This window comes from Hyperolius riggenbachi, chromosome 2 (assembly GCF_040937935.1).
Source record: "Hyperolius riggenbachi isolate aHypRig1 chromosome 2, aHypRig1.pri, whole genome shotgun sequence".
NCBI classification, from domain to species: Eukaryota; Metazoa; Chordata; class Amphibia; order Anura; family Hyperoliidae; genus Hyperolius; species Hyperolius riggenbachi.
The window spans coordinates 549,729,986-549,757,458 of NC_090647.1; the positions used below are offsets into that span (position 1 = coordinate 549,729,986).

Genomic DNA, 27,473 nt, shown 5'->3' on the forward strand with positions numbered 1-27,473 from the left:
CCCCGAGTATAGGTTAGATAGGTAGGTGACCCGAGTATAGGTTAGATAGGTAGGTGCCTCCAGTATAGGTTAGATAGGTAGGTGCCCCTAGTATAGGTTAGATAGGTAGGTGCCCCGAGTAAAGCTTAGATAGATAAGTGCCCTGAGTATAGGTTAGATAGCTAGGTTTCCCGAGTATAGGTTAGATAGGTAGGTGCCTCCAGTATAGGTTAGATAGGTAGGTGCCCTGAGTATAGGTTAGATAGGTAGGTGCCCCGAGTATAGGTTAGATAGGTAGGTGACCCGAGTATAGGTTAGATAGGTAGGTGCCCCCAGTATAGGTTAGCTAGAAAGGTGCCTCCAGTATAGGATAGATAGGTAGGTGCCCCCAGTATAAGTAGTCAGTATAGTTGCCCCCAGTATAGGTTGGATAGGTAGTTGCCAGCAGTATAGGTTAGATAGGTAGGTGCCCCGAGTATAGGTTAGATAGCTAGGTTTCCCGAGTATAGGTTAGATAGGTAGGTGCCTCCAGTATAGGTTAGATAGGTAGGTGCCCTGAGTATAGGTTAGATAGCTAGGTTTCCCGAGTATAGGTTAGATAGGTAGGTGCCTCCAGTATAGGTCAGATAGGTAGGTGCCCGGGTATAGGTTAGATAGGTAGGTGCCCTCAGTAAAGGTTAGATAGGTAGGTGCCCTGAGTATAGGTTAGATAGCTAGGTTTCCCGAGTATAGGTTAGATAGGTAGGTGCCTCCAGTATAGGTTAGATAGGTAGGTGCCCCGAGTATAGGCTAGATAAGTAGGTGCCCCGAGTATAGGTTAGATAGGGATGTGCCTCCAGTATAGGTCAGATAGGTAGGTGCCCGGGTATAGGTTAGATAGGTAGGTGCCCCCAATAAAGGTTAGATAGGTAGGTGCCCTGAGTATAGGGTAGATAGCTAGCTTTCCCGAGTATAGGTTAGATAGGTAGGTGCCTCCAGTGTAGGTTAGATAGGTAGGTGCCCCGAGTATAGGTTAGATAAGTAGTTGCCCCGAGTATAAGTTAGATAGGTAGGTGTCCCGAGTATAGGTTAGATAGCTAAGTGCCCCCAGTAAAGGTTAGATAGCTAGGTGCCCCGAGTATAGGTTAGATAGGTAGGTGCCCCAAGTATAGGCACAGTAGCAGGGGGAGCGGGTATTGCATAGTTACAACTCACCTTCCGCGATCCCCCGCAGCCTCTATCTCCTTCCTGTCCCAGGCGTCTGTCGCATTGGTAACAGCGCCCCCTGTAATGACAGGCGGTCACATCATCACAGGGAGGTGCTTTTACCAACGCGATGGACACCTGGGACAGGAAGAAGATGGAGGCTGCGTGCGTGCAAGGATCGTGGCAGGTGAGTTGTAACTACGCTATGCTCTCTACACCCGCCGTTGCGCCCCCCCCCCTCCTGCCACTCAATCCGGTGCCCCGGGCGATCGCACTATTTGCACATAGAAACGGCTCTGCATAGTAAACTTAAATAGCTATTCTCCCTTTGGTGGGGATGTCGTTGAGCGGCCACATGCCCGTACCATGTTTGGTGTCCCCCGAGGGAGCAGGATGGCGAGGCGGGGGAAGGAGCCGGTGCCCTGGGCGAGAGCTGGAGGACGGTTTGTACGTTAGCTGCCAGGGGAGCAGCCACATGCCCGTACCATGTTCAGTGCCCGTCATGTCTGTGTCCCCTGAGGAAGCAGAACGGCGAGGCGGCGGAAGGAGCCGGTGCCCTGGGCGAGAGCTTGAGGCCGGCTTGTACGTTAGCTGCCAGAGGAGCAGCCACATGACCGTACCATGTTTGGTGCCCATCATGTCTGTGTCCCCTGAGGAAGCAGAACGGCGAGGCGGCGGAAGGAGCCGGTGCCCTGGGCGAGAGCTTGAGGCAGGCTTGTACGTTAGCTGCCAGAGGAGCAGCCACATGCTTGTACCATGTTTGGTGTCCCCCGAGGAAGCAGGATGGTGAGGATGGGGAAGGAGCCGGTGCCCTGGGCGAGAGCTTGAGGCCGGCTTGTACGTTAGCTGCCAGAGGAGCAGCCACATGCCCGTACCATGTTTGGTGTCCCCCGAGGAAGCAGGATGGCGAGGCGGGGAAGGAGCCGGTGCCCTGGGCGAGAGCTTGAGGCAGGCAAGTACATTAGCTGCCAGGGGAGCAGCCACATGACCGTACCATGTTTGGTGCCCATCATGTCTGTGTCCCCTGAGGAAGCAGAACGGCGAGGCGGCGGAAGGAGCCGGTGCCCTGGGCGAGAGCTTGAGGCAGGCTTGTACGTTAGCTGCCAGAGGAGCAGCCACATGCTTGTACCATGTTTGGTGTCCCCCGAGGAAGCAGGATGGTGAGGATGGGGAAGGAGCCGGTGCCCTGGGCGAGAGCTTGAGGCAGGCAAGTACATTAGCTGCCAGGGGAGCAGCCACATGACCGTACCATGTTTGGTGTCCCCCGAGGAAGCAGGATGAAGAGGCGGGGGAAGGAGCCACTGCCCCGAGCGAGAGCTGGAGGGAGGCGTGTACGTTAGCTGCCAGAGGAGCAGCCACATGCCTGTACCAGGTTTGGTGTCCCCCGAGGAAGCAGGATGGCGAGGCGGGGGAAGGAGTCAGTGCCCTGGGCGAGAGCTTGAGGACGGCTTGTACGTTAGCTGCCAGGGGAGCAGCCACATGCTTGTAACATGTTTTGTGTCCCCCGAGGGAGCAGGATGGTGAGGCGGGGGAAGGAGCCGGTGCCCTGGGCGAGAGCTGGAGGACGGCTTGTACGTTAGCTGCCAGGGGAGCAGCCACATGCCCGTACCATGTTTGGTGTCCCCCGAGGAAGCAGGATGGCGAGGCTGGGAAGGAGCCGGTGCCCTGGGCGACAGCTTGAGCCAGGCGTGTACGTTAGCTGCCAGGGGAGCAGTCATCTGATAAACCTCCATGCCGTGGGAGATATGTGACTGCGAGCTCCACGCTCTCCTGGAAGGAAGCACAGCTGATCTGCATGGAATATCAGCAGCATTAAATATTCAGCTGGGTAAGCATCAGACGCCGGCCACCTGGGTAACGGCTTTGATTCATGCTGGCGCTACGCCGCACATATTAAAGGGAGGCTGTCATGAAGCAGCGGGCCTCTGTGAAAAGCTGCAGGTGGAATCTGCTGTAGGCCTGTGGTGGCTTCCGCTTTAGAGCCACAAAAGTAGCAAGAAGCTGTTGTAGGGAGGGCTGAAAAATGATTTTAGTTTTGGTAAAAAACTAAAAGCAAAATCCAGACTCATCTGAGTCTCAAGTGAGGATACTTAAAGGGGTTCTCCGGTACATAAAAGGAAGCTAAAACTGACACTTACCTGGAGCTTCTATAGGCTCCCAGCACCTGTAATGTCCTGCTCCGTCCCCCCTCGATGCTCCGTTCCCCGCCAACGGCACCGGGCTAAGTATTCGTCTAACTAGACAAATAGAACTGCGGCTGCGCGCGCATGCTCGCTCCCGTGTGCGCCTCAGCGGGAGCTTACTGCGCCGTACGAAGTTTTCTTGTACTGTGCCTGCGCAGTAAGCTCCTGCTGACGTGCACGGGAGCTGATAGAAGCCCCAGGTAATTGTCAGTTTTAGCTTTTTTTCATGTACCGGAGAACCCCTTTAAGTGCTCGTTTCCATATGCGCGCTTTTAGCCGCGCTTATGGAAATGCGATCGCAGGGACATCAGAGAGTGCATAGACTGCACTGTCTGATGTTTCCATACATGCGTTGCGATTCACCACAGTGCATGGTTGCACACATTTTGGGCGCATTTGCGCCGCTATCTCCCATTCATAATAAATTATTGGGATAGCAAGCACCGCCTTTGGGGGAATCACGTACAACGCAGAGCTGCGCAGACGCATGGCCACCTGCGCTGCAATGGAAACAAGCCCTAAGGCCAGAGCCACACTTATTTGAATTGCATGCATTTTAAAAAACGCATTGAAAAACGCAGATAATGATGCGAACATTAAAAGAATACTGTAGGGGGTCGGGGGAAAATGAGTTGAACTTACCCGGGGCTTCTAATGGTCCCCCGCAGACATCCTGTGACATCCACGGGTGTGCTAAACAGCTAGCACGTGAAGTGCCGTTCGTTGACTTTTGCGCTGTGCACTGTGCCGCGAATCGCGCGATCGCGGACTTTTGCGCGCACAAATGTCTGCGATCGCGCGATTTGTGACACTTTGCGCGCGCAAAGGTCCGTGAACGGCACTTCACGTGCTAACTATTTAGCACACCCGCCCGTGCTAAACAGTTAGCACAGCTTTGTGAATCAAGCCCAAGGTCTCTTTAACCACTTTGCATCCAAATCTTGTTTCCCCCTTATGGACCAGAGCAGTTTTGACATTTTATCTATGTCCCTATTTAATCAGCAATAACGTTATCCCTACTTATGACACCTAAATGAAATATATATTAGTTTTGTTTTTCAAGACCAAGGGCTGGTGCACACCAGGAGCGGTTCTGAGCGTTTTTAAAAACACTTTTGGGCTGAAAACTGCTTGGCTAATGAATGTGAATGGGATGGTGCACACCAGAGCGGCTCGTTTTTTCCCCAAACACAAACTCGGGTCCATTTTTTTGCGGTTTTTTGAGGCGTTTCTGCGTTGTCTCTATACAAAATATAAAATCTGCTACATAAAATCGCTATAAAAAACCCACCAGGGATACTTAGAAAATCTCTCTAAACATGCCTAGAATCGCTCTCAACCGCTTCGAAAACCGTTAGCATTTGCGAATCCGCTAGCGGGTTTTGGTGTGCACTGGCCCTTACTAGGCTTTCATTGTATGGCATTTTTATCCTCGAACAATTTTGTTTTCTTTGCATTTTAATAGGTAAAAGAGGGAAAAAATAGAAAAAAAAACCACATTATTTCTCAGTTTTACCAATTCCAGTTTAAAAATAAAAAGTGCTATTGTAGATAAAAACTCAAATTTTGCTTGGCTATTTTTACTGTTTATCACAAAAATTTAGTTCCTGTCACAATTTATGGTGAGGATATTTGATTCTGAAACAATGCTACAGTGTGTATTTTTCACTATGAACTGAGAAAATAAAAGTATTTTTAATGGTAAAAAAAAAATCTTATTGACTCGGGGAACATATATTCCCTTTCACTGCAGCAGATAGGGCCAAAGGTTTTGCACAGGAGCAATCCTGCACAGCTGTGCTTCAGCTAGATGACTTATTACTACGTCCTCGCGGCTTAGATGAAGTCACAGAGGACATACCGTAGATATACTGTAGTGGTGGAAAAAGTGGTTTAGTGACCTAATACTGTTACAGATGAGCAGATGATCATGGCCGGATTTGTGGGCAGGCCACAGAGGCTCAGGACTAGGGCGGAGCTTCAGCTGGGGCGATGTTACAGTTGTCGGCAAATCAGCTGTTCAATTATTGCGTATCTGTGCAGCGCTGTCCTCTTCCTCCTCGGGTCTCTCATGTATTCAGTCAGTGTGTCCCTTCCGCCCCTTTCCTCCACTCCGACACTGAGGGGAGGGGCCGATAGGGCGGGAGACCCGAGGAGAGGATGAAGACCACAGGCAAAGTAGGTAGTTGCAGAACACCTGCTCTGTTTAACATGATGAAAGTTCTGTGCTGTTCTCTGGCTTTATTGCTGGAGTGCAGCGCTGCCTGTATTACAAAGTGTCACTCAGTCTTCTTCTTTTACCACCAAACATTCCTTGTAAGTCCGGAGCCGTCTCCTCTTCTCTTCTCGCCTGGCATCTAAGAGGAAAGCTGCCCTGTGTCTGCATCCTCATAGCACACATTGCTGAGCATCCAGTACACGCTGCCACGGGGGAAGGGAAGTAGCTGGCTGTGTCTGTCTGACATGCAGTGTTTAGTCCACCACTTGCTGCCAGTGTTATATTCCATGCTGGAGAGTCTGCAAAATTATGTTTTTTCCTGAAACTATGTTATATAACAATTTTGTGTGTGCTGTATTGAAAAACTAGTGTTTGCTATCTGTGGCTTATTTGAGGTTTGTTCATTGCTGAATGCTGAGTATATTATTGCAGGCAACTGTTGCTGTTATAGAATCTGTTTAAAGCACCAGGAATGATTTTATTTACAATGAACTTCCCCATAAGGGAAGTTCGGAAGAGTGTTCTGTTGGGATAAGCATCATAACTTTTGTAGGGGGTGCTGCTCCCCTGGCCTGTTCCTATGAGATCTTCATTCTTCTCCACAGACTGACCTCACAGTGATGCATTTTTATTTTCCCAGCAATGGTGTTCACGCACCGCAATGCATGCCGGGAGATGTAGTCCATGGTTGTGAGTCCAGAGATGTTCTTGCATCCAAGGACTACATCTCCCAGCATGCTATGCAGCAGGCACACACAATTGACTTAGCTGGGAAAAAGAAAATGCAGCACTGTGCGGTCAGTCTGTGGAGAAGATGGTGGATCTCATAGGTACAAGAGTTGATTAGTGTTTAGTCTGCATAGTGTAATGGTCAAAGGACAATGTAGCGAGAGGTATGTGGAGGCTGCCATGTTTATTTCCTTTTAAACAATACCAGTTGCCTGGCTGTCCTGTTCTCTTTGACTGCAGTAGTGCCTGAATCACCCAACTTAAACAAGCATGCAGCTAATCCATCCAGACTTCAGTCTGAAACACCTGATCTGCATGCTTGTTCAGGATCTATGGCTAAAAGTATTAGAGGCAGAGAATCAGCGGGACAGCCAGGCAACTGGCATTGTTTAAAAGGAAATAAATATGGCAGCCTCCGCATACCGCTCGCAATAGTTGTCCTTTAAGAGCTCTGCCTCTGACATAGTAGACCTGGGTTTAAAACTCGGCTTTTCCTATTTAGTAAGTCAGCACCTATGCAGTAAGGAGTTCTTGGGTAAGGCTAACACTGCTACTGCCTACTGGGTGCGCTCTAGTGGCTGCCCCACAAGCACTTTGAGTCCGGCAGGAGAGAAGCGCTATACAAAATACTGGAATTATTATTATTATAGATATTTCAGGTGCTCAGTTCGTTTAAAAGTTTTGTAAGTGAACACAAGTCCCAGCTGTCCCTTTATTGGAACCAAATCCTTTGTCTTTGTGTCTCCTCCAGGATGTATGTGCAGATCTATGTACTGTACTGTAAATATATGTCTCTAACTACTCAAAACCTTTTTAGAGCCTCAACATTTAAAGCAAACCTGAAGTGAGAAAAAGTGCTTCAGGCTTTATACTAAGTATAGGGAAGGCCCTGAATAACATAGAGCCTTCCCATTCCTCCGTCCAGCCCATCATTCCAGCAACGTTCTCCGTTAGAGGTATTCCACCAAAAAGATTTTTGGAACTAGTTATGTCCCAGGTTAGTTCAGAGGACGAGGGCATCACTACTGCCCATGTGTGGGGCTGGACTTGCACATGTGCAGGAGGGTTGCGCTCATCTTTGGACCTAATCAGGGGCACAAGTAGTTCCGGAAAGCTGTTTCACCGAGCGTCACAAATAGCTTTACCAGAGGACAGCGTTAGAATGACAGGCCGGGTGGAGGCTCTATGCAATCCACAGCCTTCCCTCTACAACAAAGGTAAGTATCAAATCTGACGTTCGTGTTCTCACTGCAGGTTTACTTTAATCCCTCCCTCTAAACCACAGTTGCCTATTTCCAGATGCTAATATGAAACCGTGAGTAAAAAAGGCCCAGCATGCAGGGGCGTAGCAATAGGGGGTGCAGCGGTAGCGACCGCATCGGGGCCCTTGGGCCAGAGGGGCCCCGAAGGGCCCTCCCTCAACTACAGTTTTAGCTCTCTATTGGTTCTGTGCTCATAATAATCACTTCTATAGATACTTTGAATAGTGGTAATCCTTAAGAGACTGTTTCCCATCCCTTCCTTGCACCTCTGACTCTGTAGTTGCCATTGGCAGGTTTTGGTGCACCGTATCATTTGCTATGTATAGAGTGTTTGGGGGGGCCCCAATGTAAAACTTGCATCGGGGCCCACAGCTCTTTAGCTACGCCACTGCCAGCATGGTTAGACTTAACAACCTATGCATTTTCTCCATGCTATCTTCATATGGTGTGACAAGGGGTTATGGCCGGAAGTGTGTTTTAAATGCCTCCCACTTTTTTAAATTTAAAAACTTTGGGGACATTTGAAATACCGGTAATGTATTCATTAAACCTTCCTCAGTGTAACAGCAGTGAAAAAATTTTCTGATACCTGATTTTGGAATCCTCCAATACTCACTAATAACTCCTCAACATCCTTTCTGGTGCAGTTTTCTGTTAGGCACAGACATTGATTTTACTGCCCATCTTTCCTACCTGAAGTTCAGTTTTACGTTGGGCTAATGGCAAAATAGTAAATTCAATAAAAGTGTGGTCATTTGGGAGAGCTATTAGTAAGCTATTGTGACTTGTAAAAAGAAATGTATTATTGATTTGGGACCATTTAAAGTAAAATGAATAAGTTTACTTATCTGGATTGTGATTCTCTGAAAATATATTTACCACAGCCCCCCGCATCATGTTCTGTGATGTATTTAATCATATGCTCTGCTATTGTATGTGCAAGTCATATTTAGACATGCAAGGGGCACTTGGTCAAAGTTGGGCCTAGGGTGGTCAAAAGTGTAAATCCGGCCCTGCAGATGATGGAGTCATCCAGGCCATAGGGAGCCAAGCGATGATGTGCGGGGAAGGAGACAGAGCTCGGAGCACACGGCAGACAAACAGCGACAGTGGGCGAATGATCACACCTGGTGATATTAATGTAAGGTGAAAGCTTTGCTGGCGTCCTGCAAACTTGACGTGAAGTTTGGAACAGCAAACCAATAAACACAAAGACAAATAGCCATTCCAGGCTGGTAAAACTTCCATTTTTAGATACATTTCAGATTTGAGAATCTGGTTTGCAGACTGACGTATGGCCGGCTGTTTCTGAACTATATAATCTTTAGCGCTAAGCCTCCTTCCCAAGGCGCGGGACATAAGTCTCCTCTCCCCGATGACAGCCGTCTCTCGGAAATATCATGTTGGGGATTTATGAAGTCAGCTCAGCAGGGCTGCCAAGTGACCCTGATTCCCGACAGCCACTTATCACACAACACTGTTCCTTCTCCTGAAATGTCCTTGGCCAACCCGCCGGACAATGCCGGCTATTCATGAGTGATCTGTGGAGCCCACTGCCTCTGCTCTGCGCACAGACAAGACTCTGCAGGGCCACAGAGCCATTCAGGCCACAGATGGTCAATGAGGGGCAAGTCATTCTGCCTCCCCTCTGCGCACAGGTAAGACTCTGCAGGGCCACCGAGCCATCCCGGCCACAGATGGTCAATGAGGGGCAAGTCATTCTGCCTCCCCTCGGCGCACAGGCAAGACTCTGCAGGGCCACCGAGCCATCCCGGCCACAGATGGTCAATGAGGGGCAAGTCATTCTGCCTCCCCTCTGCGCACAGGTAAGACTCTGCAGGGCCACCGAGCCATCCCGGCCACAGATGGTCAATGAGGGGCAAGTCAGTCTGCCTCCCCTCTGCGCACAGGCAAGACTCTGCAGGGCCACTGAGCCATCCCGGCCACAGATGGTCAATGAGGGGCAAGTCAGTCTGCCTCCCCTCTGCGCACAGGCAAGACTCTGCAGGGCCACCAAGCCATCCCGGCCACAGATGGTCAATGAGGGGAGAGTCAGTCTGCCTCCCCTCTGCGCACAGGCAAGACTCTGCAGGGCCACCGAGCCATCCCGGCCACAGATGGTCAATGAGGGGAGAGTCAGTCTGCCTCCCCTCTGCACACAGGCAAGACTCTGCAGGGCCACCGATCCATCCCGGCCACACATGGTCAATGAGAGGCAAGTCAGTCTGCCTCCCCTCTGCGCACAGGCAAGACTCTGCTGGGCCACTGAGCCATCCCGGCCACAGATGGTCAATGAGGGGCAAGTCATTCTGCCTCCCCTCTGCTCTGCGCACAGGCAAGACTCTGCAGGGCCACCGAGCCATTCCGGCCACAGATGGTCAATGAGAGGCAAGTCAGTCTGCCTCCCCTCTGCGCACAGGCAAGACTCTGCTGGGCCACTGAGCCATCCCGGCCACAGATGGTCAATGAGGGGCAAGTCATTCTGCCTCCCCTCCGCTCTGCGCACAGGCAAGACTCTGCAGGGCCACCAAGCCATACCGGCCACAGATGGTCAATGATAGGCAAGTCAGTCTGCCTCCCCTCTGCGCACAGGCAAGACTCTGCAGGGCCACCGAGCCATCCCGGCCACAGATGGTCAATGACAGGCAAGTCAGTCTGCCTCCCCTCTGCGCACAGGCAAGACTCTGCAGGGCCACTGAGCCATCCCGGCCACAGATGGTCAATGACAGGCAAGTCAGTCTGCCTCCCCTCTGCGCACAGGCAAGACTCTGCAGGGCCACTGAGCCATCCTGGCCACAGATGGTCAATGAGGGGCAAGTCAGTCTGCCTCCCCTCTGCGCACAGGCAAGACTCTGCAGGGCCACCGAGCCATCCCGGTCACAGATGGTCAATGAGAGGCAAGTCAGTCTGCCTCCCCTCTGCGCACAGGCAAGACTCTGCAGGGCCACTGAGCCATCCCGGTCACAGATGGTCAATGACAGGCAAGTCAGTCTGCCTCCCCTCTGCACACAGGCAAGACTCTGCAGGGCCACTGAGCCATCCTGGCCACAGATGGTCAATGAGGGGCAAGTCATTATGCCTCCCCTCCGCACACAGGCAAGACTCTGCAGGGCCACCGAGCCATCCCGGCCACAGATGGTCAATGAGGGGCAAGTCAGTCTGCCTCCCCTCTGCGCACAGGCAAGACTCTGCAGGGCCACCGAGCCATCCCAGCCACAGATGGTCAATGAGGGGCAAGTCAGTCTGCCTCCCCTCTGCGCACAGGCAAGACTCTGCAGGGCCACCGAGCCATCCCGGCCACAGATGGTCAATGAGGGGCAAGTCAGTCTGCCTCCCCTCTGCACACAGGCAAGACTCTGCAGGGCCACCGAGCCATCCCGGCCACAGATGGTCAATGAGGGGCAAGTCAGTCTGCCTCCCCTCTGCGCACAGGCAAGACTCTGCAGGGCCACCAAGCCATCCCGGCCACAGATGGTCAATGAGGGGCAAGTCAGTCTGCCTCCCCTCTGCACACAGGGAAGACTCTGCAGGGCCACCGAGCCATCCCGGCCACAGATGGTCAATGAGGGACAAGTCATTCTACCTCACCTTCAAATCACATGCAGCTTCAAATTGGACTAATCAGATTAACTTCCTTTTGATTTTGATTGGCTCACTTACAAGCTCCATACAATTTGCATGTGCGACGGAATTATTTGCATCTCATTGACTGTCTTCGATCCTGGTGGTTCCAGAGGGATCAGATCAATTGGACACCCCCCCCCCCTATTGTAAGGTACAGCAACATAGGAAAAAATGCTGTATTGTTTGGACTATAAGACTCACTTTTTCTCCCCCAAAAGTGGGGGAAAAGTCACTGGGCCTGATTCACAAATCGGTGCTAACAGTTAGCACCGTGGTGAAAAGCCCTTTATCACGCCTAAACTCTGTTTAGGCATGATAAGTTTAGGCATGATAAGTTTAGGTGTGATAAGTTTAGGTGTGATAAGTTTAAGCACCAATTGGGTTAGCACCGCAGTGCACAGCTGATCAAAAGTTTTGCGCTAGCAAAGTCTGGTGCACTTCACATAGAGTTTAATGGCGCTGCTTTGCGTGAGGGACTTTGTGCGCAATCTAAACTTATCTAAACTTATCATGCCTAAACTTATCATACCTAAACTTATCATGCCTAAACTTATCATGCCTAAACTGAGTTTAGGCATGATAAAAATGGTTATCACGCCTAAAGTCTTTAACTGGGTTATCACCGCTTTGTGAATCGAGCCCACGGGGCTCGATTCACAAAGCGGTGCTAACCCAGTTAGAGACTTTAGGCGTGATAACCATTGCACCACGCTGGTGAAAAGCCAGTTTAGGCATGATAAGTTTAGGTGTGATAAGTTTAGGTGTGATAAGTTTAGGCATGCTAAGTTTAGATAAGTGTAGATAGCGTGCAAAGTCCCGCACGCAAAGCAGCGACATTAAACTCTATGCAAAGTGCACCAGACTTTGCTAGCGCAAAACTTTTGATCAGCTGTGCACTGCGGTGCTAACGCAGTTGGTGCTTAAACTTATCATGCCTAAACTTATCACACCTAAACTTATCATGCCTAAACTTATCACACCTAAACTTATCACACCTAAACTTATCATGCCTAAACTGAGTTTAGGCGTGATAAAGGGCTTTTCACCAGCGTGCTAACTGTTAGCACCGCTTTGTGAATCAGGCCCACTGTGTCTTATAGTCCAAATGCAGGGAGTCCATGACTTGTGAACACCTGCCAATACCAACCTCCAACCCGCTGCAATGTCGGGGACTCCCTGTACTGTGCCCATGCAGAGGAGGAAACTGAGGGACGAACGGGGGACACAAAGGGGCAGGGCCGGGCCGAGGCAGAGGCGAGAGAGGCTCCAGCCTCAGGGCGCAGTGTAGGAGGGGGCGCAGAATTCATTCAGCTGTCATTCCTAATTGTGTTTGAAGCAGAAAGAAATAAGAAAAGGGGATACATAGCAGTGACTGCAAGCCAGATAACTAGATATTAAGGTGTTGGGGAGGTTGTGGGCCCTGTGGCGCCTCTTAGTCTAATAGCAATCAGTGTGTGACGGCTGGGGTGGGAGGGATGGAGGGGTGCATTTTGGTGTCTCAGCCTTGGGTGCTGGAGGACCTTGTCCCGGCTCTGCAAAGGGGCATAGAGGAGGACACAAGGGGACACAGGAGGACACAAGGGGGACAGAGGAGGACACAGGGAGACACAAATGGGCATAGAGGCAGACACATGGGGGACAGAGGAGGACACAGGGGGACACAAGAGGTACAAAGGGGGTATAATCCACAAGATGCCCCTTCACCATGGATGCACCAGGTTTAGTATATATATTTTTCCTTGTTTTTTTCCCTCGAAAAAATGTACATTGTATATGTATGTATTTATAATTGTATATTTTTTTGCGATAGTGATCCACTACCACCTCCGTTCATTGAATGCAGACGTGTAGCCTGTGCATCGCAGAACAGCAGCACTCATCCTTTATTGATGGCGTTGTACGAGGCACAGTCCTGTGATCTGGGTATTTTCCCTCCGGCTATAACAGCCCAAACAACACGCTAAGCCCATGGATCCCAGTGCGGTCTCCTCCAGCTGCGTGCGTCGGGCTTCCAGCATATGTACAGCAAAACTGCATCCCTAAACACTGCACAGAAAGGAAGCGCGGCGCTGGAACTTCCTGTAACTTCATTTCACTACCAAAATCTCTACATATCATCAATCTAATATCAAATCTCTAATACAGGCTCATCATCTTGTCAGTGAGCTTAATGAAATGTTCTCTCTCAACCAATGGCATAACTGCAAGTCTTGGCCGCCTCCTCCCCCCCACGAAACTTTGATAGAGCGTCCCGAATGTTCAAACCCCTTCTCTTGCCTCCCCTTTTTGCCCTTCACACCCATAACAAGTGTAGCCACAAAAACACCTGATCTAAAGTATAGTCCCTTGTATCGGAGGAAGGGAAGGTTAGTAGTTGGGGTCCCCACAGCTCTGGGCCCCCCTGTGCACGCATGTGCTGCTACCCTCTAGTTAAAGAGACACTGAAGTGAAAAAAAAATGTATGATATAATGATTTTTTTGTGTAGTACAGCTAAGAAATAAAACATTAGCAGCAGAGACATACGTCTAATATTGTTTCCAGTACAGGAAGAGTTAAGAAACTACAGTTGCCATCTATGCAAAAGAGCCATTGAGCTCCATGACTTTCAAAGTCGCAGAGAGCTCTGTCTTCTGAAGCTTGTTATCTCAATTGTCAGTCACTATATTGTTTTTTCTTCTGCAGAGAACAGTTCAAACGTTCTCTAGTCTGCTCTGTAAAATCATTTAGAAAGCTGAGTAGTGTGTAAACTGCAAATATTAGAGAATGATGCAATGTTATAAAAAACACTATATAACTGAAAATAAAGATATGAGAATATTTTCTTTGCTACTATTGTTCTAGTATTTATCCGTACTACACATACAATTGATTATATCATCATTTTTTTTCCGCTTCAGTGTCTCTTTAAGCCCCTGCTCTCAACACCATCTGCAGCTGCAATAAGATTTTAGTACACTGGCGGAAAACCATAGCAACTGAGTATAGCTTGGTGTATCAGATGTCCAAATTTCCCATCTCTCTGTCTCACTGGCTCATAGACCTGCATGAAACAAGTTCCTACAACTGCATGTTGTTTTTGCCTCACTAACTCCAAAAGGATTACTGCAATGACACATTATTTTCACTGCTGGAACGGATGTTAGTACGCCTACGCAGCTGTTGGGTGTAAACACTCCTATTTCGGTGACAGCTGGCAGCTATGCTAGTAGCTTTTCCAGTGAACCCCATTGACAGCTGGTGGATGGTGTAAAAACAACAATGAATACAATTGTATGCTTGTTTTTTTTTTTTTTTACAATGTTCATTTAGAAATTATGTAGTCAGTGTTTGCCCATTGTAAAATCTTTCCTCTGCCTGTTATACTTTCTGAAATTCATCACAGACGGTGACACCTTTAGTCCTGTCAGGTGATCTCAGCAGAATGTTCGTTTACTGAGAGCTCTGAAGACTGAACAGACCTTTGGTATCCCAGTATGCTTGGGGGGGGGGCTGAATTAAGCATAATAAACAGTCTAACCTAGAAGGTGGGGCTACATATTAATATATATGGGTATCCTGAATAATTTACTGCATTGTACTATAGGACAAGACAAGGAACATTTATGTTGCTCTTTACCCCCCGGCGAACTCGGAGCACAAGAGCTGCAGCCACTAGGGAGCGCTCTATAAGCAGTAGCAGTGTTAAGGAGTCTTGCCCAAGATCTCCTTACTGTATAAGTGTCAGCTTACGGAACAGGAAGAGCTGAGATTCAGACCCTAATCTCCTGTGTCAGAGGCAGGGCCCATAAAGGACACCCGAAGTGAAAATAAACTAATGAAATAAACAATTGTATCTATCCTCCTTCTCCAAAAAATGACTTTTTAAGATATTCCACAGTTTTATTTTATATTTAAATCCACTTTTTAAGTTTTTACTGTTTTACTGCTTTTGCTCAATGACATATTCATTGAATTATGTCAGAGCTAAAAATCTATGAACCATTGACCCCTTTTATCTCTTTCCTGCTCTCAGAAGCCATTTTCTGCTAGGAAAGTGCTTTATAGTTGTAATTTCTTATCAGTGAGGGTCACACTGTACTCTGACCCAGTCCTGACTCAGACAGGAACTGCCACTTACATGCCTGATGTTTAACCCTTTCAGGCAGAGAAAAAAAAGGAACACAGTATAGTTATTTGTGTGCTAAGCACTGTACATACAGTGGGATGTGAAAGTTTGGGCAACCTTGTTAATTAGCATGATTTTCCTGTATAAGTCGTTGGTTGTTACGATAAATGTCAGTTAAATATATCATACAGAAGACACACACAGTGATAGTAGAGAAGTGAAATTAAGTTTATTGGATTTACAGAAAGTGCACAATAATTGTTTAAATACAATTAGGCAGGTGCATAAATGTGGGCACTGTTGTTATTTTATTGATTCCAAAACCTTTAGAACTAATTATTGGAACTCAAATTGGCTTGGTAAGCTCAGTGACCCCTGACCTACATACACAGGTGAATCCAACTATAAGAACGAGTATTTAAGGGGGTCAATTGTAAGTTTCCCTCCTCTTTTAAATTTCTCTGAAGAGTAGCAACATGGGTGTCTCAAAACAACTCTCAAATGACCTGAAGACAAATATTGTTCACCATCATGGTTTAGGGGAAGGATACAGAAAGGTGTCTCAGAGTTTTCAGCTGTCTGTTTCCACAGTTAGGAACATATTGAGGAAATGGAAGACCAATCCAATCCAAGACTACAGGCTCAGTTCAAGTTAAGGCTCGAAGTGGCAGACCAAGAAAAATCTTGGATAAACAGAAGCGAAGAATGGTGAGAACAGTCAGAGTCAACCCACAGACCAGCACCAAAGACATACAACATCATCTTGCTGCAGATGGAGTCACTGCGCATCGTTCAACCATTCGGCGCTCTTTACACTAGTAGATGATGTATGCAGAGAAAGCCTTTTCTCCGCCCACTGCATAAACAGAGCCGCTTGAAGTATGCTAAAGCACATTTGGACAGCCAGGTTCATTTTGGAATAAGGTGCTGTGGACTGCTGAAACAACAATTGAGTTATTTGAGCATAACAAGGGGTGTTACGCATGGAGGAAAAACAACACAGCTTTTCAAGAAAAACACCTGCTACTTACAGTAAGACATGGTGGTGCTTCCATCATGCTGTGGGGCTGTGTGGCCAGTGCAGGGACTGGGAATCTTGTCAGAGTTGAGGGACGCATGGACTCCACTCAGTATCAGCAGATTCTGGAACAATGTCCAGGAAACAGTGACAGAGCTAAAGCTGCACCGGGGCTGGATCTTTCAACAAGACAACGACCCTAAACACTGCTCAAAATCCACTAAGGCATTCATGCAGAGGAACAAATACAACATTCTGGAATGGCCATCTCAGTCCCCAGACCTGAATATAATTAAAAATCTGTGGTGTGAGTTAAAGAGAGGTGTCCATGCGCGGAAGCCTTTAAACCTGAACGAACTAGAGATGCCATGTAAAGAGGAATGGTCCAAAATACCTTCAACCAGAATCCAGACTCTCATTGGAACCTGCAGGAAGCGTTTAGAGGCTGTAATTTCTGCAGAAGGAGGATCTACTAAATATTGATTTCATTTCTTTTTTATGGTGCCCAAAATTATGCACCTGCCTAATTTTGTTTAACCCCCTTGCCGTTCCAATTATGTCGGCAAGGGAGCGGCGCAGCACTTCGGCGCAGCAAATCAGCGGGTAGCGGCGGCGATCGCGTACTACACGCAGCTAGCAAAGTACTAGCTGCGTGTAGGAAAAAAAAAATGCAAAAATCGGCCCAGCAGGGCCAGAGCAATCCTCCTGCACGAGTTACCCCGAGCTCTGCTCGGGATAACCGGCAAGGAGGTTAAACAATTATTGCACACTTTCTGTAAATCTAATAAACTTCATTTCACGTCTCAAATATCACTGTGTGTGTCTCCTACATGATACATTTAACTGACATTTTTTATTGTCACTACCAATGATGTATACAGGAAAATCATGACGATGAACAATGTTGCCCAAACTTTCGCATCCCACTGTACACATGTCTATCTCATCATGTCACATGTCACCTCGGGTATCCTTTAACCAGTTCACTATCCAGCCACTGTATGTCGTTACGGTTCCGCTGTAAGTTTTGCGGTGGATAGAGATGATTTATAGTTTCGCATTATTCTCAGCAAATGTGTCGTTTTAACAAAATAAAAACAAGAAATCCCATCTGCAGGTCCCGGCGGTCGGGCAGGCGAGATGGATTCTGCCTCCGGGCGATAATCTTCTCTTCTCTGTGATGTGCGCTAGCGGAACGCCTCTGTATTAAGCAGCTTTACCAGATAACGGAGGTGGAAATATTAAAAGGGGACCTCGTCCCTTTAAGCAGCGAAGCGCGTTAGATAAAATGACCGGCGAGGTGAATTGCGTAGGTGGTCTAATCCGAGGCAGTTTACAGTGTGTAAGAACAAGCTTATAATAGACGTGCTCCTACTTATTACATGCGGCTAGGTGATTCTGCATTATTGAAGAGCGACGCACAATGGAAAGGACTGAGTCACGTTCTGCAGTGATTATAACCCTGCGATGGCATCCGGCGCGCTCCACACAGACCTGCACGACTACGCCAATGTACAGCTGTCACCATGGAGGCAGGGGGTGCCTTCCTAATAATACCCGCACGCTCCCCGCCTGTAAAACGCACGCACGTGGGTCCATGTCACCAGCAAAGAAAAACGCTATGTGCTTTAAAGCGCACCCGAAACTCAGAGCTTCCTCTCCGCTCTAAAAGATAAGCAACAGCATAACAATCTTTAAAGGGGAACTGAAGAAAGAGTTATACGGAGGCTGCCATATTTATTTCCTTTTAATCAATACCAGTTGCCTGGCAGCCCTGCTGGTCTACTTCTCTGCAGTAGTATCTGAATAACACCAGAAACAAGCATGCAGCTAGTCTTGTTAGATCTGACTTTAAAGTCTGAAACACCTGATCTGCTGCATGCTTTTTCATGGGCTATGGCTAATAGTATTAGAGGCAGAGGATCAGCAGGGCTGCCAGGCAACTGGTATTGCTTAAAAGGAAATAAACATGGCAGCCTCCATATACCTCTCTCTTCAGTTCCCCTTTAAATTGCTGCCATTTTTACACTGTTAATAGCTGATGCCACAAACCTGCTACAGTTGATCATTGGGTGATTGTGGTTCAAATGCTGGAGAGGGGTGGAGCCACAAACAGCCAATCTGATTTGTTTGATTTTAATGGGTTAGGATTAGTGAAAGTGGGCAGAGACAACACCAGCCAAATACATACCAGGGCAACGCCGGGTCATCAGCTAGTTGTTAATATAAACACAGTGTAACACAGCTTATACTGCACATACTGGAGGTAATAGAGGTCAGTACACACTGCAGCTAGTGTGCTATCAGTACAGGCACAGAATAACAGCTTAAATGGTGCATACGGAAGTTAGCAGAGAGCAGCACATGCTGCAGCTAGTTTGCTATCAGTATAAGCACAGGGTAACCAATTACACTGCACATACTGGAGGCAGCAGAGATCAGCACACATTGCAGCTAGTTTACTATCAGTACAGGCACAGAGTAACAGCTTATACTGTACATACTGGAGGCTGCAGAGATCAGCACACACTGCAGCTAGTTTACTATCAGTCCAGGCACAGAGTAACAGCTTATACTGTACACACTGAAGGCAGCAGAGATCAGCACACACTGCAGCTAGTTTACTATCAGTCCAGGCACAGAGTAACAGCTTTTACTGTACATACTGAAGGCAGCAGAGATCAGCACACACTGCAGCTAGTTTACTATCAGTCCAGGCACAGAGTAACAGCTTATACTGTACATACTGAAGGCAGCAGAGATCAGCACACACTGCAGCTAGTTTACTATCAGTCCAGGCACAGAGTAACAGCTTTTACTGTACATACTGAAGGCAGCAGAGATCAGCACACACTGCAGCTAGTTTACTATCATTACAGGCACAGAGTAACCAATTATACTGTACATACAGGGGTAGTAGAGATCAGCACACATTGCATCTAGTTTTCTATCAGTACAAGCACAGAGTAACATCTTATACAGTACATACTGGGGGAAGCCGAGATCAGTACGCACTGCAGCTAGTTTACTACCACTATACGTGTAGAGTAACAGCTTATACTGTACATACTGGAGGCAGCAGAGATCATCACACACTGCAGCTAGTTTACTGTCAATATAGGCACAGAGTAATGTCCGCATGCGAGAAGCCGATTTCGGGAGCAAACATAAGAACTTTGTTTTTTTTAAGGGGAGACTTGGATTCATAGACCCGAATTATAAACCCCGACAAGCGGAATAGTAAAATGAGAAAGCAGGCAAGTTCTCAGCAGGATTAGTGCTGTGTACACATTTATCTCATGCTACTACAGGTCACTGCCGGGTCACTTTGATTTGTATTTAACGACACTCATTGACAAGCTCCTTAAATGATCGGAAACACTTCTAGTAATTGGTATTCTTCGAGGGGGGGGGGGGGCACAGAGAGGTGGGCAAAGCTGTCTGTATTGACAAGCCTTATACATGAGCCCTCAGTACCGTGCTGCGTGTTACCATAGTGCACATCAACACAGAGTGAGGCGGGGTTCACACTTTTTTTTGCATTTGAATGCGCAAAAACTCGTTCGCTGCACATCTAATGAAAGTCAATGGAGATTCAAACCACTAGCGATTTCCCTAAACGCTCAGCTAATGTTAATGGATGGGCCAAATTCCACTGGAGCGATTGCGATTACCAAATCGCAAAACGCAGGACATGCCGCATTTTTAGCGTTTAGCGGTTAGCGTTTCTGCAATGTAAAGTATATAAGCGCTGGTCTAATCGCTCATCGAAACCTACACAGAGCGATTTTGCTAGTGTTTTGAAGTTACTGCACACTGTAAAAAAAAATTAAAATTAATTGAAAGGACCAATCAGAATTAAAACCGCAAATCGCTACACAATCGCTGGCAAAAACCGTACACTTTTTAAAATCTCTACCAAAAACGCTCATGAAATCGCTTACAAAATGTTCATTAAAAATGCTAGCGATTGCGATCAGCGATAGCGTTTTGTAGTGAGTTCCTGGCCTCACATGTGAATAAAATGTACAAACAAATTCCAAGACACTAAAGGGTGATAGAGCCGTGCCCTTGAGAGCTAAATAATGACGACTGTAGTACCTGGTACATATATCCAATTTTGATCACTGACCGATTTTATCACCTCCGTGTAATATGAGGGTGAATGCTATGAACAGATTGTGAAGGGAAGCCCTCATACTACATGGAAGTGGTAAAATTGGACAATCGTTGGCCAATTAAAATTGGATGTGTGTACCAGGCTTTAGGCTGTGGAGATCTGATTGTGAGCTCCTGTGCAGCACTGCCTTCTCTGTAGTCTGTTGGCATAGTTATGACCAGGGGCGTCGCTAGTCCCAAAGATCAGTGGCACGTGCCCCGGATCTATTCTGGGATGTCCCGGATGTCTCCCAGGCAGAGTCAGCTGTGGTGCCTTAATGGTGAGCATGCTGGGAGCTGTGGTGCATCAATCAGGGGTATGCTGGGTGGTGTTGTGCCTCTATGTAGGCATACTGGGTGCTGTGGTGCCATGCTGGGCGCTGTGATGCCTTTATAGGGGGCATGCTGGGAGCTGTGGTGCTTCTATGGAGGCATGCTGGGAGTTGTGGTGTCCACTAGACAGTCAGGGAATGGTATGGGGGGACTGCCAGACAATCCAGCAGAAAGCCAGACCAGCCAGCACAGAAGTCAGGTAACTCCGCCTAGTTATGTTTAAATGACACTGCCTATTTATGTGATATGCTGCATTTTGGGGGGTTATTTTTTGTATTAATGGAGGGGGGGGGGGGGGGGCTTCATCCAACATTTTGCTGGGCAGGCTGTTAAATTCATGTAAATTTGGCTCCACCCATAGCCACACCCATTTTCTGGCTGGAGTGCCCCGAATATCTTAGGATCCTAGCAACGCCCCTGGTTATGAGAGCTGCTATGTAATACCATGAATGCTGCCACCAATGGCTGTGATGGGGGAGTGCAGGGATATCGGATGGGATGCATCTCTGGGGATTAATCATCAATAACAGTAATAAGTGTGTGTCTGACATACCGGACAGTAGAGTGTCAGCTTCTGTGACGCAAGGGTTTAAAGTGACACTGAAGCGGAAGAAAAAACGTATGATATACTGAATTGTATGAGTAATAATAAAACATTAGTAGCAAAGAAAGATTTTTTTAATAACATTGTAGCATTTTGTCATATTTGCAATCAGAAACCACACTTTGTATTTTAAATCTATGAAACAGAGCCGAGCTAATGACCCTTTGAACTCCCCTGCCGTAAAACCTTATCTGAAGCGACCTCTCACTGTTTCTTTGCTGTATAAGTGCTTCTGAATATAAGACTGTCTCTGAGCCAAGTTGGGTCAGAGCGCTCAGAGAAGCTCTTTTGCAAAGATAACAAGTGAAGGTTCTTAACTCTTCCTGTACTGGAAACAATATGATGCACGTACCTTTGCTACTGATGTTCTATTTCTTAGCTGTACTGCACATACAATTCATTATATCATAAGTTTATTTTCACTTCAGATTCCCTTTAAAGTGGACCTGAACTCTTGCACAGTACAGAAGGAAAACAAAGAGAAATCCCCCCTGTGTGTATTTAGAGAGTTTAGCCGGTCTAATTCCCTCTCATTTGTGTCTCTTCACAAGCTGTAATCTGATCTCTCCCTTGATGCTGGGAATACACGGAGGGCCGATTCTGTCGCTCGATTCTGCGCCCTATCGTTTTTCTCGCTCGATTCTCCTATCTTCCGCTCGTTTTTCTTATCTTTTTTCAATTAACTTCAATGGTGAATCGAGCGACAAAACGATCGGGCGAGAGATCGGACATGTCGGAAATTATCTATCGAGCCATCTTAATGGCTCAGAATCGAGTCGTGTATTCCCAGCATTAGTCACATGATTATTGAATGGCAGATAGATGATTGATGGAAATAGATAGATAAATAGACAGATGGATAGATAGACATGGATGGGTGGATAGAGAGATGGGGCTTGATTCACAAAGCAGTGATAACTGTTATTACACTGTAAAAAAGTGCTTAGCGCAAAATTTAGCGTAAAAAACGGTTATTGCATGCCAAAAATAGCGTTCGCACGATAACGCGAGTTTTCACGCATTAATGTTCCGCGTTCTCGCAATAAATTTGTGTTATTGCGCGAACGTTAATGTGCGAAAAATTCACATTCTCGCGCGACCGTAAATTTTTGCGTGCGATAACCGGTTTCGTGCAAAAACGCGCGCAAAGTACTTTTTCACAGCCGTGAGAACATTTATCAATGGCTTTGTGAATCAAGCCCAGAGAGAGAGAGAGAGAGAGAGAGAGCGAGAGAGAGAGAGAGAGAGAGAGAGAGAGAGAGAGAGAGAGAGAGAGAGAGATAGATAGATAGGCAGATATGGATGGATAGATAGAGAGATAGATAGCTTCAGTGGGTTGCAAAAGTATTCGGCCCCCTTGAAGTTTTCCACATTTTGTCATATTACTGCCACAAACATGAATCAATTTTATTGGAATTCCACATGAAAGACCAACACAAAGTGGTGTACACCTGAGAAGTGGAATGAAAATCATACATGATTCCAAACATTTTTTACAAATAAATAACTGCAAAGTGGGGTGTGCGTAATTATTCAGCCCCCTTTGATCTGAGTGCAGTCAGTTGCCTATAGACATTGCCTGATGAGTGCTAATGACTAAATAGAGTGCACCTGTGTGTAATCTAATGTCAGTACAAATACAGCTGCTCTGTGAGGGCCTCAGAGGTTGTCTAAGAGAATATTGGGAGCAACAACACCATGAAGTCCAAAGAACACACCAGACAGGTCAGGGTTTAAGTTATTGAGAAATTTAAAGCAGGCTTAGGCTACAAAAAGGTTTCCAAAGCCTTGAACATCCCACAGAGCACTGTTCAAGTGATCATTCAGAAATGGAAGGAGTATGGCACAACTGTAAACCTACCAAGACAAGGCCATCCACCTAAACTCACAAGCCGAACAAGGAGAGCGCTGATCAGAAATGCAATCAAGAGGCCCACGGTGACTGTGGACGAGCTGCAGAGATCTACAGCTCAGGTGGGAGACTCTGTCCATAGGACAACTATTAGTCGTGCACTGCACAAAAGTTGGCCTTTATGGAAGAGTGGCAAGAAGAAAGGGATTGTTAACAGAAAGCATAAGAAGTCCCGTTTGCAGTTTGAAACAAGCCATGTGGGGGACACAGCAACCATGTGGAAGAAGGTGCTCTGGTCAGATGAGACCAAAATGTAACTTTTTGGCCAAAATGCAAAACGCTATGTGTGGCAGAAAACTAACACTGCACATCACTCTGAACACACCATCCCCACTGTCAAATATAATGGTGGCAGCATCATGCTCGGGGGGTGCATCTCTTCAGCAGGGACAGGGAAGCTGGTCAGAGTTGATGGTAAGATGGATGGAGCCAAATACAGGGCAATCTTGGAAGAAAACCTCTTGGAGACTGCAAAAGACTTGAGACTGGGGCGGAGGTGCACCTTCCAGCAGGACAATGACCCTAAACATAAATCCAGGGCAACAATGGAATGGTTTAAAACAAAACATATCTATGTGTTAGAATGGCCCAGTCAAAGTCCAGATCTAAATCCAATCGAGAATCTGTGGCAAGATCTGAAAACTGCTGTTCACAAACGCTGTCCATCTAATCTGACAGAGCTGGAGCTGTTTTGCAAAGAAGAATGGGCAAGGATTTCAGTCTCTAGATGTGCAAAGCTGGTAGAGACATACCCTAAAAGACTGGCAGCTGTAATTGCAGCAAAAGGTGGTTGTACAAAGTATTGATTCAGGGGGCTGAATAATTACGCACACCCCACTTTGCAGTTATTTTTTTTTTTTTTAAATGTTTGGAATGATGTATGATTTTCGTTCCATTTCTCACATGTACACCACTTTGTATTGGTCTTTCACGTGGAATTCCAATATAATTGATTCATGTTTGTGGCAGTAATGTGACAAAATGTGGAAAACTTCAAGGGGGCCGAACACTTTTGCAACCCACTTTATATTATTGATAGATTGACAGGTAGATGATTGATGGAAATAGATAGATAGATAGATAGATAATTGATTAATAGATAGATAGAGATAAATGATTGAGTAATATAGACAGATATAGATAAAATAAAGGTAAATGATTGATTATTACATAGATGGATGACTGGTTAACTAATTGATATAGAGAGATAAATGTTATATTATTGATAGACAGATAAATGGTTGGTTGATTGATAGACTGGATAAAGATGGGTATATTCAGGGATTCTGATATATTATTATTATTATTACCGTATTATTATTATTATTATTATTATTGATTTATAAATCGCCAACATATTCCGTGGCACTGTACAAAGTAAATATTTAGATTGATAGGTCTTTGGATAGAGCGGCAGATTGATAGATATTGTATAGATAGATAATTAAAAAATAGATAGCTAAATAACAGAAAAATCGACAAATAGATAGATTAAAAGATGGAGACAGGCACACAGAAATACAGATACTGAAAAGGGCACATAGATGGATAGATAGATAGAGATAGACCTCGCTGCAGGCTATACAGAACACCATGTGTATCTCTATAGGGGCTATACCTCTCTGTAGGCTATCCCTATAGGGACCATACCTCGCTGCAGGCTATACAGTACAGCACATGTATCTCTATAGGGGCCATACCTCTCTGTAGGCTATCCCTATAGGGACCATACCTCGCTGCAGGCTATACAGTACAGCACATGTATCTCTATAGGGGCCATACCTCTCTGCAGGCTATACAGTACAGCACATGTATCTCTATAGGGGCCATACCTCTCTGTAGGCTATCCCTATAGGGACCATACCTCGCTGCAGGCTATACAGAACAGCATGTGTATCTCTATAGGGGCCATACCTCTCTGTAGGCTATCCCTATAGGGACCATACCTCGCTGCAGGCTATACAGTACAGCATGTGTATCTCTATAGGGGCCATACCTCTCTGTAGGCTATATAGTACAGCACATGTATCTCTATAGGGGCCATACCTCTCTGCAGGCTACCCCTATAGGGACCATACCTCGCTGCAGGCTATACAGTACAGCACATGTATCCCTATAAGGGCCATACCTCTCTGCAGGCTATACAGTACAGCATGTGTATCTCTATAGGGATTATACCTCCCTGCAGGCTATACAGTACAGCACATGTATCCCTATAAGGGCCATACCTCTCTGCAGGCTATACAGTACAGCACGTGTATCCCTATAGGGTCCATACCTCGCTGCAGGCTATACAGTACAGCACATGTATCCCTATAAGGGCCATACCTCTCTGCAGGCTATACAGTACAGCACATGTATCCATATAGGGACCATACCTCAATGCAGGCTATACAGTACAGCATGTGTATCTCTATAGGGGCCATACCTCACTGCAGGCTATATAGTACAGCACATGTATCCATATAGGGATCAAACCTCTCTGCAGGCTACACAGTACAGCACATGTATCACTATAGGGACCATACCTCGCTGCAGGCTATACAGTACAGCACATGTATCCCTATAAGGGCCATACCTCTCTGCAGGCTATACAGTACAGCACATGTATCCCTATAGGGACCATACCTCAATGCAGGCTATACAGTACAGCACACCTACCTGTATCGGGACCATACCTCTCTGTAGGCTATATAGTACAGCACGTGTATCCATATAGGGATCATACCTCAATGCAGGCTATACAGTACAGCATGTGTATCTCTATAGGGGCCATACCTCTCTGCAGGCTATACAGTACAGCACATGTATCTCTAGAGGAACCATACCTCACTGCAGGCTATACAGTACAGCACATGTATCCCTATAGGGGCCATACCTCTCTGCAGGCTATACAGTACAGCACATGTATCCCTATAGGGACCATACCTCGCTGCAAGCTATACAGTACAGCACATGTACCTCTATCGGGACCATACCTCTCTGTAGGCTATACAGTACAGCACATGTATCCCTATAAGGGCCATACCTCTCTGCAGGGTATACAGTACAGCACATGTATCTCAATAGGGACCATACCTCTCTGCAGGCTATACAGTACAGGACATGTATCCCTATAGGGACCATACCTCACTGCAGGGTATACAGTACAGCACATGTATCTCAATAGGGGCCATATCTCCCTGCGGGCTATACAGTACAGCAAATGCATCCCAATAGGGGCCACACCTCACTGCATGCTATACAGTACAGCACATGTATCCCTATAGGGGCCATACCTCACTGCAGGCTATACAGTACAGCACATGTACCTCAATAGGGACCATACCTCCTGCAGGCTACACAGTACAGCACATGAATCCCTATAGGAGACATTCCTCAATGCAAGCTATACAGTACAGCACATATATCTCTATAGGGACCATACCTCACTGTAATCTATACAGTACAGCACATGTGTCCCTATAGGGGAAATACCTCACTGCAGGCTATACAGTACAGCACATGTATCCCTATAGGGGCCATACCTCCCTGCAGGCTATACAGTACAGCATACAGGGGCGTAGCAATAGGGGTTGCAGAGGTTGCGACCGCATCAGGGCCCTTGGGCCAGAGGGGCCCCGAAGGGACTTCCCTCAACTGCATTATTAGCTCTCTATTGGTCCTGTGCTCATAATAATCACTTCTATAGATACTTTGAATAGTGGTAATCATTAACAAACTGCTCCCCATCCCCTTCTTGCATCTCTGACACTGTAGTTGCTATTGGCAGCTTTTGGTGCCCCGTATCAATTGTTATGTATAGAGTGCTTGGGGGGGCCCCATTGTAAAACTTGCATTGGGGCCCACAGCTCCTTAGCTACGCCACTGACAGCATATTTATCTCCATAGGGGCCATCCCTCCCTGCAGGCTATACAGTACAGCACATGTATCTCTATAGGTACCATACCTCACTGCAGGCTATATAGTACAGTACATGTATCCCTATAGGGGCCATACCTCTCTGCAGGATATATACAGTACAGCACATGTTCCTCTATCGGGACCATACATAGCTGTAGGATATACAGTACAGCACATGTATCCATATAGGGACCATACCTCTCTGCAGGCTATACTGTACAGCACATGTACCTCTATCGGGACCATACCTCTCTGTAG

General features: G+C 46.9%; 1 protein-coding gene across 7 annotated transcripts in view; it reads right to left on the reverse strand.

Moving 5' to 3' along the window:
- LOC137547348 (galactosylgalactosylxylosylprotein 3-beta-glucuronosyltransferase 1-like) overlaps window positions 1-27,473 on the reverse strand; it is a 359,516-nt gene that overhangs the window by 200,866 nt on the left and 131,177 nt on the right. The gene's annotated exons all lie outside the window — the stretch shown is intronic.